At 50.7% G+C, this 19,334-nt stretch overlaps 1 long non-coding RNA gene across 1 annotated transcript; it reads right to left on the reverse strand.

Annotated features, from left to right (window-relative positions):
* Nucleotides 1–239: 239 nt before the first annotated feature.
* Nucleotides 240–6,635, reverse strand: LOC146797837 (uncharacterized). Its single transcript, XR_014968543.1, has 3 exons — nucleotides 6,446–6,635; nucleotides 5,710–5,812; nucleotides 240–1,452 (listed from the first exon to the last, which is right to left on the reverse strand). It is a non-coding gene; the product is annotated as an uncharacterized LOC146797837 (long non-coding RNA).
* Between the last annotated feature and the right edge of the window lie 12,699 nt (nucleotides 6,636–19,334).

Consider the following 19,334-nt stretch of genomic DNA (forward strand, 5'->3'; position numbering starts at 1 on the left):
CAGTGGACACGCCCCCACCACCGAGAGGTCCGGGGGAGGTCGCCGCACCGCCATGCAGGCGGGGGGGCCAAGAGCCCCCCCTTTCCACATGGTCAGTGACTGGCTACCACCCTCCCCCTGTAACCGCACCACCCCCGGACACAGCACATAGACGTGGTATCTTTGGAAGGCGGGAGGTCGCGAGACCCCCCGGCCGTATTTATTAAGTACAAAAACAATACATTTTTAAATTTGCATGATAAACAGTTATACAAAAATTCAGCAGGACATTAGATACATCATTGTCAACAGGTGTGAGTGACTATCCTTAACAGAGACTCTAATACAGATTGTTTCCTAACCGAGTCTAACATCCTCCTCTGCATTTTTGTATACTAACATTTCTGGCCATATGGCAAGGTCGCTAACCGGTGTCAGGTCCTACTAGCTGCGCCTCCCCTACAAGGTGTGCGCATGCGCAGCCGGGCCCGGTAATTACCCGGTCCACGCCGTGAACTTCATTTACCCACTAAAGGAGGGCCCTTACTCTGCGCCATCCGGTGACGTCATGAGTATGCGCGCGCGGGGTGGCTACCAGCCTAAGGAAAGCGTGACTCCCCAACCCGCGCCCCTTTGAAGCACCAGTTACCTTGCCCCTGAAGTTCTAGGAGGGGCAAATAGCCCCTCCCCCTGGGCGGGCACCTCCGTAGGATGATGCCCGCCCCCTCAGACCTTCAAATAGTTGCTCACCGGTCATGACCTTACCGCCACAGGCCAGCATTGTTCACCGACGATCTGGCCTCCCCCTTTACCTAGACCTAAACCAAGAGCGCGCTTATTTTGCAAATCCCTCCAACCAAGCCCAGACATTATTAGACCACAAGACGTTCGCTGCCTCCGTCAAGTGCACCCCGTCCCTCAAGTAGAATTGCTCGCCCCAGATACACCCATGTGGAATTGTCTGCAACTGGGGGGTCCGAAATAATTTGTCCAACTGTGTGTTGACCCTCCGTACCGAGTGGTTCAACGCCCTGACTGAGACCCCCCCTCGCCACTGCCATCGAGGGATAAGTTGAGACCAAACTACTGTGGAACCCGGGCAAGCCCTGGCCACCCACCCCGCAGTGGAAATGATCTCCTCAATAAGCACGCGCCTCCCCAATTTTGCCAAATCATTCTCCCCCAGGTGAAGTATCACCACTGACGGGGGGGGCCGCTGCTGAGCTAAGAGTCCCTGGAAAAAATCCCGAAACTGGCTGAGGCATAAACCCCCCCTCCCAAAAAATGATATAACAAACCCCTGTTTCAGTGCACGCGTCCTACGGTCTCCTGAAAGAAAAACATGTTCCGCCCGCCTAACATAAGAGTGGCCCACAATCCAAGTCACCAATTTCTTGTGTCCTCCGTGCTGTGCCGATGTCGGTCGTTGGCGCCCGGTGACGAGTTCCTCCCCTGCGTGACAGGTTTGAGAAACTGCAAAAAACCAGAAACATAACCGGCGTGAGCACCATTCTGTCACAACATGTCAATTCGTACATAACTTTTGTAACGTTCAGACGACCATCTCCCCAATGTCTTCACATTCTCCACTGAGAGACCCCTCGCTATTGCCTCAGTTGCTGCCCCAATCCTAAATGAATGGGTGCCGAATTTCCTTGGATCGAACCCTGCCAAACTGACCGTTAACTCCAAGACTCGCCTAAACTGGTACCTAGTCAATGGTGTACCATCGACGTGACACAGCAGCGTGTCCCCCGCTGTGTACTCCCGTTGCCTGCAGAAAGCCTCCACGTGAGAAACCGGGCAGCATGGGTTGGCCCGCGCCCGGTGGAGCACTATGGTGTGACCCCGAGAGTCCTGATCAGTTTTCGATCTCTGAATTGTTATTCTCATAACGTCGTCCCTGATCTCCACCCCGGCCCACCGTAGACCGCCCACTCTGTCTGCTTTTGACCCAGCAACTAATTCCCCAACCCTCAAAGCCCCGTAAAAGGCCAGGGAAAATGCCGCCTTGAACAAGATAACCTCCCACTGGGAGCTACAAACACTGTGCAGCGCCCCCAATAAGGCCGTCAGCCGTGCCAATCCAATGGGCCTTCTCCTATCGCTCCGATAACCCTGTAAACGGCGCCAACCCCTCAAGGCCTTGCGCACCAGAAAGGTGTTAGTGGGATCACACATACCCTTACCCTGCGCAAAGAAGGAGACCGCTGCCCTATGTCTGTTCGCAGTTGCTACTGTGCGCCCTTCCCTGTGCATTGATTCTAGGTAAGCTGCAAAGCTGTCCTCCTGGGCCCACCTAGCCTCCCATTCCTGCCCCAAAAAAGCCCGGTAAGACAAAAACGCCCCTTCGTAAGCTGTCTTGGTCCTGGGGGCTAAGCTAGCGACCACGAGGTCCTGTAATCTGGGGCACCAATCTGCCAAAGTACTGCCGGGAATTGCGCCGGCTGGGGATCTGCCGCCGGAAGATGTTCCCTGAAAACCTGCATTTTAAAGCGAGAAAGGGAATCAGCTGCATTATTGAGGACGCCAGGGACATGCTTGGCTCTGAAAACCACATTCCATTTTAAGCATTGCAAGACAATCTCCTTCAGTAAACGGAGTATGAATGGACAGCGTGCCCCCTGCTGGTTTATGCATTCCACAACCGTCATGTTATCCGACCAGAACACCACGGATTGGTCGCGTAAGTGTTCTGGCCAGACCATCAATGCTACCCAGATCGGAAAGAGCTCCAGAAAGCCAATATTGGTAGTCAGTCCCTGTGTTCTCCATTCCGCTGGCCACCGCTGGGCGACCCACCTGGTACCCAGAATGGCGCCAAAGCCGGTACCCCCAGCAGCGTCCGTCCATAAGCCCAATTCCGCCGATGTGGAGGGAGGACCCGGCCACACTACTCTGCCATTAAAATCCTCCAGAAATGCCATCCAAATAAGCATATCCTGGCGAACCTCAGATGACAACCTCGTGCGGTGATGTTTCTCCCGTAGCCCTTTCATAGCTTGGGCAATAGAGCGTGAAAAAGGGCGTGCCATTGGGATGACCCGAAGCGCAAAATTCAATTGCCCCACCACCTCCTGTAGCTGTTGCAATGTAACCTTGTCTTTGCGTAAGCACTGTCGTAGGGCTGCTCTAAAGCTAGATACCTTAGCCATGGGTAACCTGAAGCATCCTTCCACTGAATCAATTTCGATACCAAGAAATTCCAAACAGGTGGACGGGCCAACCGTCTTCCCCGGCGCTAGTGGGACCCCAAAAGCCCGCATGAGCACACAAAATTCCTGCAACGCCCAAGCACACTCCTGAGATCCCGCCGCACCTAGGAAAAGGAAATCGTCCAGATAATGCATCACCTGCCGGTGGCCCGTGACCCCTCTCATGACCCATTCCAAAAATGAGCTAAACGCCTCGAAGTAAGCACCTGAGATGGAACAGCCCATGGGCATACATTTATCCATATAGAACTTGCCATCGAACGTAAAACCTAAGAGATGGTGGTCCAGAGGATGGACTGGGAGGAGGCGGAAGGCAGATTCTATGTCTGATTTTGCCATCAACGCCCCTGGCCCCAGTGCCCGCAATAAGTCAACTGCCTGCTCAAATGAAGCATACTTTACACTACAAATCCCCTCATCAATCGCATCATTCAGTGACGCACCTCTAGGTGCCGATAGGTTGTGGATCAATCTGAACTCCCCTTTCTTTTTTTTGGGCACTACCCCTAGTGGAGAACACACAAAATCAGGGACAGGCACCTGCTGGAAAGGGCCAGCGATCCTACCCAGGGACAGTTCCTTGCTAATTTTAGCAGCCACCACTGCGGGGTTATGTTGCACCGACAGTTGGTTCCTGCAATGTGCGCTACCTGTGTAGCCCCCCGCCGGGATCCTAAAACCTTGAGAAAAACCTTCCTGCAGTAGAGTGGCCGCTGTGTGATTCGGGTACCTGTTCAACCAAGGGATCATTGCCAAAACATCTATAGGGGTTGGGATATCCCGAATATCTGCACTACACTGGCTTCCCCCCCCCCCCTCTGACTGTGGTTGCCCTGCTTGGACCTGCAAGATGACTCGGGGTGGGAGGGATGACCGCAGATCGAACATGCATGCCTGAATTTACAGGTGCCCGTGGCCCTCGTGCAAGTGCGCTTATTAAAGTCCCAACACACCCCTTTCCTCTCAAACACCCCCCCCCCCCTACCCGGGACCTCACTCCCCTGAGCCGCCCGAAAGGGGTGTTGAGGTCTGGTGGAGTACCCCCTGACCGCAGTGGTGGACTGAAGTGGGGCAGAGCTCCCTGAAAACTGCCTATGCCATGACACAGAGTCCACCTTATCCCATGCCAATGATGCGTCAAATTCCTTAGCTTTCCTGAAATTGACATCATATTCCTTCCAGGCATCCCCCGGGTACTGCTCGCTCCACCCCACAATTCTACTCTGGTAGCAAGCCAATGGCGCCTGCACATTAGGAGGCCGTTCGGCCATTATGGTCGTGAACACTGCAAAAGCCCTAACCCAATTGAGCAAAGATTCCTCTACCCTAAATCTAGCACACTGTGCCCTCCACTCACTTGGATGCATCCACTCTTTTAGTGTCTTTGCCTGTTCCATCTCCCTGTGATCCAGTAGCAATGAAAAAATGTAAACATACTTTCCCGCCCAAATCAATTCCTTCGTTGCCTGGGACACGTGTTGTGCCAAATTCTCACTCCTAGAGGGCAATGACCCATCGCCCAAGAGGGGCAGTGCCACCTCCTTACCATTTTCCTGCGCCGCGGCCGGTTGACCACCATCTGCCTTCGGTAGGGCGGGGCTGGAACCTGCAAGTGAAGAAGAGGGGGGAACCGCAGCTCTATCCGCTGCCGCTGCTGATTTAATCTTTTCTACCAACTGTGCTGCTTCTGCTGCATGATCTGACGTCGCTGGTAACACACCCCCCTTTTTTAGCCAAGGTAATAAAGCCGCTATCTGAGATACCAATTCAGGCGGGACCGAGTCCGGGCTATCTGCTGGGACTACGGGCACCCCGAGGGGCATAGCCGGTGGCACTGGCATAGTAGGCAAAGGAGAGACCGGTGGCGGGAGACCCGGCACTGGGAGCGGTAGCACGGGCGGGGGAGTAGGCCCCACAGGAGGTAGCGCCGGCGGCATGGCAGGAGCCGATGTCACGGGTGCCGGGACAGGTACAAGGGGTACCGGATCAGGTACAAGGGGTACCGAAACCGCGGGTGGGATTGAAACCGGTACCACTGGGGCTGGGGCACTGCGCCTTCGCTTCTTAGCCTTGGACGTCTTGGGCGGGCTAACAAAATCCCCTCTGGACAAGGGTGCCTTCCGCTGCCGCGCGGGCCTGCCAGAAGAAACTGGGGTGTCAGTAAACCTTTCATTCATGCGGGCCTCCCATTCATCCACCTTACTCAATCTCCTATTGATGCTGTTCATCTCCTGCATCATGGCCTGCAACATAGCCTCCATCCTGGACCCCCCTTCACCACCCATTGGCCCCGCCATGACTTGGGTGCACCGCCCTGCACTGATACCCTAATACAGGCGTAAGTACGCTTATTACCTTCACCAGATGGAGGATATACAGGGGGCTGTAAGCACCATGCAACCGTAACCGCAACGCCCCGGCTTATCCGGTTTGTCAGGGGTGAGTAAACTCTAACGTAGACCCACCCGGCGGCTACCAGAAGCAATGCAATGCGAGCCCCCCGCTCTCCTCTTACCGTTCAGGATCCGGCGCACTTCCAGGCGGAATTTCGCCCGCGACCACACTGAAGTCCGCCACTCCGCTCGCTACGTGAGATATAGGATACCGCGTTAATGTGCCTAAAATAGAAAATGCATTAATACATGCTAGTATTAAATACAACCAGCCGGTGAAAACGGACTGCACCACGTTCAAACAAAGGTATGTAGCTTACACTTTAAATACCTCCCACAGCAACCTCACAGGCAGTTGGCTACAGCTAGCTTGGACCTTCCTTAGCCACCCCTCCCGTGCCCTTAGCTGTGCCCCCCACCGTGGTTATAACACAATTTTGGTAGCACAAGGTTAACCAAAGGAAATTCACAGGCTGTTGTGAGGCACTGCTGGGAAAAGAACCCTTGCCTCCTGGGGACCTGCAATATCACAGGCCAAACACACTCAGCAGGCAGTGACTCACGCTTTCAAAATTGTCCTGAACACCACAGTCAAAAGCAAGCCCCAGGTGCACACAACCCGTGTTCACAACACGCCCCTGTGCTTTGATGCCTGCTTTCAAAAATGCCTGCCTTCACAATTTGGATAAAATGCCCGCGCTTCCCTTGTTCCTTAATTGCCCCTCCTTCTACCGTCCAAAGCGCCGCACACGCGCGCGCTCAACCACGAGGCCTCCTACTGTACTGAACACACCCCCTGTTCAGTAAAAACGCTCCGGTGGCGCTGGCAGCCTGCCTTGCACCGCGACGCGTACTTACGGGAATCAGCCAGCACGCGTCCTGCTACCTTCGTGTAAACCCACCCGGCGCCGCTCTAACCATGAACTCCAGAAGCCGTCTCTCCGCGACGTCCGTGTTCGCGCTCCGCAATCCGGTAGATGCAAATGCAGGAGCCGGATCAGCTGCCTTCCTCCACGCGCGGGAAATTAGAAAGCCTCACCGGAATCGCCGCACCTGCAAGGGGGGAAACAAAAAGAGAAAATTATGCGCCCTGAGCGCCGGGGCACGTCCGTTGTGTGGGGGAGCGTCCAGGCAACAAGGGGGTCACCTGGGCGCTCCCCACCTCTTTATCCCACCCCAGTGGCCCGCCCCCCCTCCCCTCCGACCCGGATGTCGATTAGCGACATCCGGGTCACGTAAACAGCCAATCGGTGGTAGGGGCGCGCCCCAGTGGACACGCCCCCACCACCGAGAGGTCCGGGGGAGGTCGCCGCACCGCCATGCAGGCGGGGGGGCCAAGAGCCCCCCCTTTCCATCTGTAGGCGTCAGTGCAGCATCGGATTGGGAAGGTGGGCAGTCAGGCATTGGCCGGTGGGCTGGTGCCTCAGGGTCACCTGTGGGCCGGGTTTTGTGAACTCTATCACCCAGCCCACAGGGCCTTACTGTCTCTTCCCCTCCCGGCCACTGTAATGTGTGGTCTGCATCATGGGCAGGCAGGAGGGTGTAGCTTGCAGCAACGTCGCTCGGTCAGTATTCTGGCCACTGCAGACATTAGCAGTCTGCCCTGTGGGGCTGGGGCAGACGCTCAGAAGCAGTGTCTCACTTCTCTGCTCTGCTGTTAAACGGAGGCGCCTGGCTGGGATCAGGTCACGCGGCCGTTGGGCCATTATCACCCCAGCTCCCCTGGAGCAGCAGCAGCTCTGTGCTTTACTTCCCCCCTCCTCTGCTATGCCATCGCCCTGAGGCTGTACTTGGCTGGGGAGGGGGAAGAGTAAGTGAAGGGGCCCCGCTGGGGGCCTGTTGTTGGCACTTCAGCGCCAGAGTCTTTCAGGCCTTGGTAGAGGGGGGTGTATGTTTACATAAGCCTCACTGTGAGGCATCTTTCTCAGAGAGAAAACTTTAAAGGATGTATGTTAGGATCAGAGCTGCTGAATTTGGAAATAGATTTGAGTCCCAGCCTCAGCTCAACATCCTGTGATTCTGGGAAAATGACTTACCTGCCCAAGGCCTAAAACAAAAATGAATTTGATATTTTTTACTGTGACTGTTTGTCATATAATCGCTGCCCTTGGGCCAAGTTCACACTAAAACTACAATAAAAAGTTATCTTCTGTTTGGTCATGTTTTAAGAGTCTGCAAAGGCTGGAATAATAATAAAATGATTCTTTATACAATAATAAAAATGATCCCTATTCAGTGATCCCTATTCCTTCTTGACATGGCTTTTCTGCCTTTGTTTAGTTTTTAACTATCTGTCATTGATCATCAAAGCAGCTTAAGACCACATTTTAGACTCCGTTCACCGTATGTTTATTGTTTAAAGTACATATTGATCAGAGGCGAAAATACCAGCATTAGGTGCCTTTCTTCATTATCCTACGACCAGGACATTAAAATACTAGTAATACTGGTTAAAAAATGGGCAGGTGGCAAACATAGCCACATCAAGAGTTGTGGCCTTTGGGCCACTTTATTTCACCACACTTGCCCAGCCAAAATGTAGTGCCTTTAGCTTTCACCAATGTTTCTTGCTCTATGAGCTTTAAGATATGTAATTTATCAAACATTTCTCAAAAAATGAGCCCAATGAGACTAGCCAAATGCTTTTTTTTTTATAAATGGGTGAAAACCGGGAATGTGGGCCACTTTTTTAAGGGGTGCCCGGGCCGAATTGTGATTCCAATCCGACCCTGCGTCAGGGTGCTTAGTTGAAGGCTGCACCGCATCCACGCTATCAAGCATAATGGCACCTACGTGATCCTGTTTACTGGAGCACACCTGGGCGGGAGGGGTACATAGGATTTCTTTTGCCAGGCTGGGAGCTCTGGCTTAATGCACCCGGTTGGCCATCTTGCTGGCCACATCCCCCATCTCTCCAAGTCATCCTTAGTCAGGACTGGTTCCAGTTCTCCCCAGGCTCTCTGTAAGGTTGCTGAGTTCTACGACAAGGTTTAGATTTTAAATGTTGTTTCCAACCTGGGTATTTCGGCTTCTAGATCTAATTGTTTGTTCTGGGCTAATCTCAGAAAAGAAGAGGCATGGTTGTTAAATTCCTCTCTTATTTCTACCTTGGGGGCATCTCATATTGCTGCACACAACAGCTCTTTAGTCTATTTTTCCTTAGAATAGTTTACTACCACCTTCCGAACATTGTCTTGGAGGGCCGGGTCCCGGAACGCTATTTCATTCATTGCCCGTAACCGGAGGGGTGGGTCATCAGGTGGGGCTTCATGCATCGATATCGACACCGGTGCGTGGTCCGATAAAAACCCGGATGCCTATTGCTGAAAAATGTACCCAGGAGTAGGCCAGTTGAGTAACAAAAATTTAGTCAATCTGCAGTGGGTTCAGTGAACATGAGAATAATATGTGTAGTCTCTTTATGGTAAAATACAGTACAACAAGTTTATAAACCGTATAGCTGTTTCCGAAGAAGCGTCCCGGTGCTTGCAGCATGTGACCAATAATTGGGCTTATCTGCCGAAAACCAATCTCCCGACACTAAACAAGAAACCTCTTCAAGTTTTTTCCAAAAGTATCTTCAGAAGGGGCTAAACTTAAATCAAGCGGGAGACGGTTCCAAAGCCTAGCAGTAAGGTACACAAAGGATCTCCCTCCTCTTCCAGCCTTACGAATCCATGAAGTTTGCAACAGCTTTAAATGATTGGATCTCAAGGATCTAGTCTGGCAGTAGACCCTGAGTCTTTTCCTTAGATGCCAGGGACACTTATGCTCAAATGCTATGCAGACAAAGGTAAGAGGCTTGAATTTAATTTGCTCGATTAAGGGCAAGCAGTGAAGGTGGTGCACATAAACCGACACTGATAGATGTGCAGGAATATTCAAGATTTGAAGTGCAGCTGAATTTTGAATAATCTGAAGGCACTGAATCCGGTACTCCAGGAAGCCCAAGTACAAGCTGTTTGCATAATCTAATTTAAATGTCACCAAAGAATGCACAATCAACTTACAAGTGTCCTCTGGCACCAAGTAAAGATTTAAGTGCTGCAAAACAACTAATAGACAACGCTTTGACTTGAGAGTCAAAAGAAGGATTTGAGTCAAATTTGGTACCTAGGAAGTGACCCCATCTCAGAAGGCCAACAATTCCAAGGGTCTGGGCAACATCTAGTGCCAAGGAAAAGAATCTCAGTTTTTTTCAAGAACAAATGTGGCCTTGTGTGTCTCTCCCATTCAATTGGTGTAAGTAGGGGGGGAGGAGTTACTGGGTGGTATGTTCAATCCGGTGCAGCCAAGCATTCTTGTTGTGTTGAACTGACTTCTAAGCTAGTTTTGACTTTTTATGCAGCACCAAATTGCAAAAAGCTTCTAGGACATTGCAGTTATTTTAAGATCATTTGTAGATTTTTGTATAGAAGAAGCATTAGCAAAGCCAGTGAGTCTATCTTTGGTTGTCAACCTATTGACCTTTTTGATGCTTGTTTTATATTGTCATGACTTTTGTAAAACTTTATTGTTGAGGGACTTCGCTAATGAAAATAAAACATTAGCAAAAACATATTTTGGGTCTCAAAAAGCACACATTGCCATAGTAGTGCAAGGCACTGAAGGGAACTACTTTTCATGTGGCTGTGCTCCTTGTGAAAGTGCAGAATGCCATAACAGTAAGTTAGCCAGTTGCTTAAATGGGCTGTCCAATTGCCCCGGGCAGTACTGGGTGGAAGAAAAATGTGAATGATACAAAAGCATACCAACAGGGGTGTGGCTTCCGCCCAATGAAGATGGCAGTGTCCCGTTAGCTCTCCGCGGTGCGACAAGAGCCATTTGAACTACGGCCAGACATTTCTTGGTGCAGTTTCTGTAGAACTACCAAGCCCCAAGACCCAAATGAAGTCCATAGCCAAACAGGGAGGGAGGGAGGGGAACTCATCTGGTGAGTAAGACAATACTCAGAGTATTGTAGATTACCGGTAAGTAACTGGGGCATTACCTCCTCGTAAGTCTTCCTCACCACCAGTTACGTTGTGAGCAGTCCAGTGCTTAATTTGTAAAATAATAAGTGCCAGGGCTCTAAACAGGAGGTCACTGCAGTTTGCACCACTCATCGCCCCTTTCATTTCTGCCAAAACAACTATACCCATCTCTCTCGCCTGCAAGTGTGACAGTTCAGATTATTCCAGGTCCCGAAAGCTAAAGAAATGGCTGGGTGAGGTAGGTATTCATAATTTTTAATGTATATTGTATTATAAACAACTGTTGTTCTGCTTATCTCAAATTAGATGAGCACCGCCACCATGTGGCAGACTGTCCTAAATGCGGTGTTGACAATTAAGTGCCGGTGCTGAGCACTGGAAACCACCCGCTCAAATTAAACACTGGTGAGCACATAGCTAAGCCCAGCAGCTTCATGAAAACTCACAAGAAACAATAGACAACGGGATAAGGCAAAAGAGCAGGCTGAAACCAAAACAAGGAACATAGCCGGACAACAACCAAGAAGAATCACAGAAGGCGCCATAAACAAGAGCTGCAAGAAACCAACTCCCAAGAACTGCATCAGCAAAGCACCCCGCAGAAGGACCACCCAACACCACCCAGTAGAGAACCAAGAACAGGAGCGGGGAGGACCAAGTAGTGACCCACCAGAGATCCGCAGGAAAAAACCTAGAGAACGAGGACCAGGAGACAGACAGACCCCTGGCAGACCGACCCTGCACCCGGGCAGACACCTCCGAAGCCTGTGCAACCTAGGCCAGCAACATAGACAGCTGAATCCAGCCGCCCAGGGTGGAGACATAAGGCATACAACCAGTCCAGACAGGACCAACAGTGACAAACAAGACACCACAGCAGCAAAAAGACGCAGTCCTTCCCAAACACAGCCACCCTGCTTGTCTGACAACCAACAGCGAGAGAGCAGAATACACCCCAGACCTTATGACCGGAGTGAAAGTAGGTAACACAACCTTCCGGGAGCGGTGGACAACTGAGTGGGCAGAAGCCTAGGAACCGGACGCAACACAATACGGTCCGGCAGGATCTGCAAGAATGGAGGAGAGCGCAGAAAGGAACCCAGCTCCCCAATCTGACCTGCAGAGAAGATGGCCACCAAAAATACCACCTTCATGGTGGGGAACAGGTTGGCCACTGACTCCAGGGGCTCAAATAGACCCCCGGGAAGGAACGGCAACACCAAACGGAAGAACCCAGGATGGCGCAAGGCAAATTGCCCTAGGACGCTGCAGGAAACAACTCCGAAGCAACCCGGCCACCAAAGGATTCAAACTGTCCAAAAGAGGACTGCAGAACACCCGCAAGGCCTCCCACTGAGCCTGAAGAGCAGTAGGGGCCAGGCCCTATGCAAAGTCACCAAAAAGGAAAGCGAACACCCGACTCGGGGCCACAGAAACAGAGTCTGATCCCACAGAAACACACCATCAAGAAAAAGACCCCCAATGGTGAGAATAAGACCGAAGAGGAGCCGGGCGAAGGGAGCCATGAAGCAACGTCACCACCTTCAGGGAGCAACCCTGAGACAGCAGGCACAATAATATAAGAGCCAGGCCCGGAGACAACGCAGAACCCCCACAGGAGGCGGATGGCCCCGCAATGGGTAGGGCAGATCGTAGAATGCCCAGCACCCCTGGTCTGCCAACTCCCTCAGCAGAGGAAACCAAGGGAGGCAAACCCAGCCGAGTACCACCAACAGAACAAACTCCCTGTCCAGGCCAATCAAGCACAGAACCTGCACAATCAAGGAAACAGAGGGGAAAGCGTAAAGCCGGGATCCCGGCCAATGAAATGACAGCGCAACCAGTGGCCACGCCCCCGAACACGGGAGGTGGAACAGAAGCGAGCCAAATGAGCAGAGAACTTCGTAAGCAAACAGAGCCACTGCCGGGGACCCAAATCATTTGTGTAACAGAAGGGACACAGCCGCCCTCAGTGAGAGGGAAGCCATGGGAGGAAAGACCCTACTCGAGTGAACCACCACGCAGCACTCTATCCCCGGGAGAGAAACCGCCACGAGTGACAACCCCGTCACCCCTGCCAAGGACAGATCACCCATGCAAGAAGCCAAAGGGAATGAACCCAGCAAACCCCCTGGTGAATGAGGCAGGCCATCACCACCTGAAAGTTTGCCCGGACTAGAAACAAGATGCCCCTGCAGGGCTAGGACAAACCCGCAACAAGCCAAAGGAACAGCCAACATATCCCAGAAGCCGGACGAGAAACCCGCCAGCTGGCGATCCTACTGACCCTGCACAGACTGGGAACTTAAGCCCCACAGGCTGGCAAAGGCTGCAACCACCCAGGAAGGGGTGACCAGAAAAGGAACGACTGCAGGCCGCAACTGCTGACAGGGCGGGTTGGGAGCCACGTGCCCTACCCCCGACTGTCGACCCATTATAAGGGGAGGAGAATGGACACCACCAACCCAACCCAGACCAGACCGAACCCGTGGAGACACAACCACCGGCAGAACGGAATCCATGGGACAAGGAGACCACCGGGACAAGAGAAAGTACACCAACGGGAATAGATGAAGACGAGCCCAGGGGAGCATACTGACAGCCGCAGACAGCAATGCCTACACCCCCAACCACGGGTTCGAGCCCAGTAGACAATCCAGGACCCCCAAAAGGGCACTCACTGCCCTGCAAGAAAGAATACCATGCCCTTGACCATGTCCAGAGGACCCCAGATGAACACCAAGCCCCGGGTAAGAACCCAGACAGGTCTACATGTGAACGAACTGGAACCCATGATGGCCCAGGATCGCGTTGACCTACTGGTCGTCAAGAGCACCCAAGAGAAAGGCGATGCAGAGAACAGCCAGTCAACAAGGTACGAAAACACCCAAACCCACTCCCCGTGGAGGAACCCGACCAATGGGGTCAACCCCATCACGAAGACCTGTGGGGAAGAGGACAAACTAAAGGGGGGCACCTGGAATCAGAAGAACATGTCCCACACACAAAACTGGTGGTGACAGCGAGACGAAAATGAACAGACACATAGAAGTAGGCAACCAGAATAACCAAGGAAGCCAACACAACCCCCGAACCAGGAAGGAAAGAATAACCTGCAAGGGAGAAACAAACGCACCCTGTACAAATCCAACACTGGATGGAATACTCCAGAAACCGTACTCACCAGAAACAGGATGGGGGAAACTCCAAGAACCCACCGACAAACCGGAACCGGACCAAAGGCCCTGCTATGAAAGAACCTGAATGACTGCCAACAGCATCTCTTTAAAGCACAGTTAAAATGTTACCACCGTACCATATTCAGACAGCAGTGGCATGTGCCGAACCCCCGACCTTTCAAAGCTTTTGCTACCAATGGCAGTAGACTAACCAATGAGCTATAACTCTCCGGTCCCAAGCAGGCAAGGCAGACGACAGGGGAGTGTGAGAGAAAGCCTCCAGAGGGAGAGAGTCGGAAAATAAATGGGAACCACCTTGTATAACCCGCAAAGCCTACAGCACCTGGAACACCCAGACAGGCTCCCATCCAGGAACCAACGAGGCCCAACAAAGCCCAACAACTGAGAACAGGTGCCATCAGGGCGGTATGGCGTAGGCAAGGCCCACGGATACGACACTGAGGCCACCCAGGTCGTGAGGAGAGGCAACATATGGCCCCCATCGGAGCCCCAACAGCCGGGACCCGAAGATAAGCAGGACTCTGACACGGGGGTAGAAGCAGCCTGCCAAGACCGTAAGTAGGCAGAGAATGGGGTGCCACAGTCACGACCCCATGCATGAAAGGGCAAGCCCCTCCAGGAGCAGAAGTAGAAGCAAAAGCCCACACAGGACCAAAGAAGCAGCCCAGGGAAGGATGGACCAGCGCCAACAGCAGCCCGCCCTCGGGAGACATGCACGCCATACCTTCCAAGGAGGAACCAAAGCCAGGAAAAGGGAACAAGCATGCAGGGACAAACTAAATCTCATCCATGGCCCCGCGATTCACACAACCAAAGGGCATGCGACCAGCGCAACAAATAGAAAATAGAAGTGCAGAAACCCAATATGGAGAGTATCTGTCCGCCACCTGAAGTGTCGAAACTCCCCCATAAAATGCATAGCAGCAGAGCTGAAGAGAGAAGGTAATCACCCTTTCAACAATAGTGAACTGCAGGTACACAGCACCCGACTGCACAAGAAAAGCACAGATTGAGACCACAAAAGGTCATAGGCAATGTACCAGACCCCCACTGCGAGTCCGAAAAGGACGCACTGAAACACAAACAGCAGATATAGAGGATAAACAGGAAAATAAGAAAGACAGAAGGGGGAGGGAACGGAAAGTCACCACCCACTCACCATGCAAAAACTAGAAGAAACAAAGATTTGAGCCACAGAGGGAAACAACCGAATCCAAAAGGTAAGCCTTACCCTCGTTCTCTCCAGTTCGGGAAAGATAATGCAGAGGCAGCGGTATGCCGACCACAGTCGTAGACCATGAAAGCACCCCCCGCAACCACACAGGGGTCTCGAACCAGGAAGGGAGTAATGACCATCCGCCCAATAAACAACCATTAGGCAGGCCATACCGCACTCCATACTGGAAATGCACAAAACCCCCTCCCCCCATCTCCAAAACAGCCAGAGTGCAACAGGCGAAGCAACAGGATTGCAAAAGGGCCAAAGGACATCGGGCCCAGGAGCCGCGAGAGGCGCCGCACCCCTGAAGGCTCATCCCACTGGAAAACACGAAGGAAGACCGGAGGTTGGATGAACCGCCATCGCCCAACTGCAACATCAGGAGACACAGAGAAGAGCCTCCCACACCCCATGACCACACAGAGAGACGGCGTGGAGGCAGAAATGTAGAAGACAAACAGACTGCCAAAGAGGCGTGCCGATCAGCAAAAACAGTGCCGTATGCTCGCGACCACCAGCGGAGCAAAGACGCAGTCAAATCGAGGTGAGCCCGCAAGTGCAGAAGTGCACAAAATGGCAGATCCCCATGCCGCCAGAGCCCGCTAGTGCAGGGCAGAACAAATATCATAGCCCCATCCACCAGCGCCGGCAAGTGCAGGGCAGCCACAGAAGCAAAGCAGAGGCTGGGGAGACTTCCATGCCACCAGACGGCAGCCACGAGGCGGAAGGGAGGGGAACCCAGAAAATGGGCCCGCTAGCGCAGGGCCTCTCCCCCAGGGCCGTGGGACCCGCTAGAGCAGGACCTCACCCCCCACTTACCTGAAACACGCTCTGGAAGTGTCTGTAGTGCAAAAAAAAAGAAACAGGAAGTGGGATGGGTCGACCCTCCCCTTATACTGGGTCATGGGTGACAGGGGTCGGCCATGTTGGGGAGGGATGGGAGGCATGGGATGCTAATTTGCTTTGGAGGGTTCTGGTGTGGAGCTTAAGCTCACTACGTAACTAATGTGGCGAGGAATACAATAATCGGAGGTAATGCGAGACATGACTTCTGTGACATTTCTCGGTCACGTTTGTTTATTTTCCTCCAGTATGTGCTTCCCTCAAGCTGCTGTGCGCCCCTCTGGGAGGATGAGGCAATCATGGAATGTTTGTGAAGGGACAGCTACAGCTTGCATCTTGTGCTAACATATCTTTTTACATGAGGTTTCCTGGAATTTCTTCAGTAAGTTTTCTCTCTACAACACTTCCTTTTTCATTACTAAGAGGATTTATAGGCTTTATTGACATGACGCTTGGAATTCAATTGAATTTAAATGCAGCAGAGGGCTGCTTGTGGGAAAATGACTCTGGCTTCTAATGTAAGGTCTGTGGAGGTTATAAACTTGATAAAATACAGCACTTCTCACTATTATCTCCACTTTGGCTTCTTCTTTGTATTAAGGAAGAAATACACTTCACACTAAAGTATTAAACTTGTCATTCAGCTCAACTTAATCTTGTAGCAAGGCACCTGTCTAGGAAAGGTTGGTGCTGATTTCTGGCCATAAAAGGGGTACCTACTCCTCGTTTATCAGCCGTTGCAAGTGCTACTGCTCTTTCCTCAAGCAACGCACCATTGAGTTACTGTACATTGCTGTATGGACAGGCTAACAGGAGCTCAACATCACTCTAAAGCTTTCCCTAAAGCATTACCTGACTTCTCTAAATCAACTGTTACTTCATCGTTCTCTTAGTCAACACAAATTGAGATGGAGGACACAAATGATTTGACCTCTCGAGGCTCCTCCTCATCCTCAGCCTCAGGAGGCATTACTCCATTGCATACAACAGGGAAAGGTTTGACTAAGATATTGAAAAAAGACCCTCCTTCTACAAATTCTATCTCTTCAGTTTCCATGGATCTTTTTTTTGGAGGAGATTAGGGTACTACACCCATGCATAGAAGAGACAGATATGAAACTCGGAAGTTTAGATGACAAGTTGTCCAGATTGGAAGAGAGGATGGTGTTTAGCTGAACAGTGCATTTCGGACCTCGCCAACTCAGTGCATACAGTCCCACAACTTCTATCTCGGAACTCCTTGCTTCAAAAGCAGGTTGAAGATTTAGAAAACAGGAATCCCCAGTTGCATTTATGGTTTGCTAGAAAGAACAAAGTGTTCCGACCCAGTCACATTTTTTCATACCTTTCTTCCTAAATTACTTCAGATGCCAGAGTCTCCTCCTTTGAACATTCAATCAATCAATAGAGACTTTATTTCGGTTTTGATTCAAACCATAAAAGTATACATAAAAACATCACAGTTAAAAACAAATGTTAAATAGTGCCATAATACATGTCCAAAAAGAAAAAGCAGGAATTTCCCCAATACCGTACAATGAATTCATAATCAGTAAAGTGCAAATAGCGCAAGGTATAATATAGACCATGTAATAGGTTCCTGAGGTAGATGAGGCAGTCAAACAGTAAAAGGGCAACCTCATTGGTCCATACAGATTCTCAATTTAACAGACAATTTTAGGAATTCAGTTACATGGAGAACACTGTCACTGTACAAAAGTTGTAAATACATTAGTGCTGGTCTGATCTGGTTAAAATTAAGTTTCTTTAAAAGAGCAACCAGATAGCGTTTGCGCGGGTATTCATAAAATTTACATAAAAATATAAAATGCAGCATATCCTGTGGAGACTTTCCGTCGCAGCCACAGGGAGCTGCAACCTTGTTAAAAATGTCTGTTTTAGGTCTAATTAACAGATGATGAAAGATATTTAACCTGAACCTTGTCAGCAGGAACTTCTTGTGGGAGCTAATTGAGCCTGTCAAATATGGCTCCATTGTCTCACAAGTTTTTAACATGACATATTTCCTGATACTGGGCTTCAGGAGCTCCTCGCCTTCTCGTTGAACCTTTCTCCCCATATAAAAGGCATGCTTAATTGCCTCCACATCCCCATTTACAATCCCGCTTGGATTTTCAAACAACTCCAGACAACCAAGTCGAGAGAAACAGGATTTCAAATATTTTAGCCAGGGGGTGCACATTGCCTTATCAAGGGATACCAGATCTCTCACAATCAAGTGGGTTAGTGGGATATCCTGGTTCAACCACAGTTTTACCCAGCAGGTCAAAGGGCGCAAGGAAAAAATGTCACATAAATATTGTGCCCCCAATTCTTCATGTACTGCCAAATTAGATGTACCCATAGGAACACATAGAAGGCGCTTCATAAAGGCGTTTTCAGCCACCTGTAGCTGTTCTCCAGCCACATAGCCCCATAATTCACTGCCATAAACAGCAGTTGCCACTGATTTTGCATTATAGAGTTTCATCATGGCATTATTGGGCTTCTTCCCCAATTTCGATGCAAAATTAAAAATGGTGGCGTTAACCCTTGCCAGTTCCCCTTTCTTTTTAACCAAGTGGGGGCCCCAACTTAGTTTAGTATCAAATAGGACCCCGAGATATGAGAACGATTTCGAAATGGGGATGGATACATCATCTAGTTTAAATACAAAGTTCCTTTTTGGCTGTAGGCCAACTTGCATAATAAATGATTTAGAATTGTTGACCATTAGGTCTCTTTCTGTCATGAACGATTTAGAAGCATTTAATAAGGCTTGTAGACCCTTCTCGGTTCTAGAGATTAAAACCGCATCATCTGCATATAAAAGAACAGGAATACCCCGCCTACCAACTCTGGGACAGTCAGCCTGTACCTTCTGCAAAACGGTATCTAGCTCATTAATATAGAAAATTAAAAAGGAAGGGGGCAAGAATACAACCTTGACGCACACCCTTCTTGATGTCGAAATTGCCAGTGGTGCACAGATCCGACGAATACCTAACATTTGCACTAGTGTTACTGTGTAGGTCTACCAGAAAATTAACAATCCCGCTATCCACGCCCTTCTCCCTCATGGACTGCCACAGCCTTCCCCTGTTGACACAGTCGAAGGCTGATGACAGATCCATGAAGGCGAGATGGACAGTGCCCTTCTGAACAACAGTGTATTTGCTTAGTATTAAGAAAAGATTAAGACACTGGGTTATAGTAGAACGACCACTGCAGAAGCCATACTGGGAGATGGACATGATGTTATTTTCCAGCACCCAGTCTGACAGTCTCTGCAGCAGAATTCTCCCCACTACTTTCACCATAGAGTCTATTAATGAAATTGGCCTGTAACAAAAAGGACTGCCCCTATCCCCCTTCTTAAAAACAAGGACAATCGTTGAGACTCCCCATGATGGGGGACAGACAATTTCAGCAGCTGCGTTAAAGACAGACTCTAAAACGGGTGCCCAAAAGCTAGGTTCAGACTTAAATAAGTTTGGTGGGATCCCATCAGG

Source organism: Triturus cristatus, chromosome 9 (genome assembly GCF_964204655.1).
Source record: "Triturus cristatus chromosome 9, aTriCri1.1, whole genome shotgun sequence".
Lineage (NCBI taxonomy): Eukaryota > Metazoa > Chordata > Amphibia > Caudata > Salamandridae > Triturus > Triturus cristatus.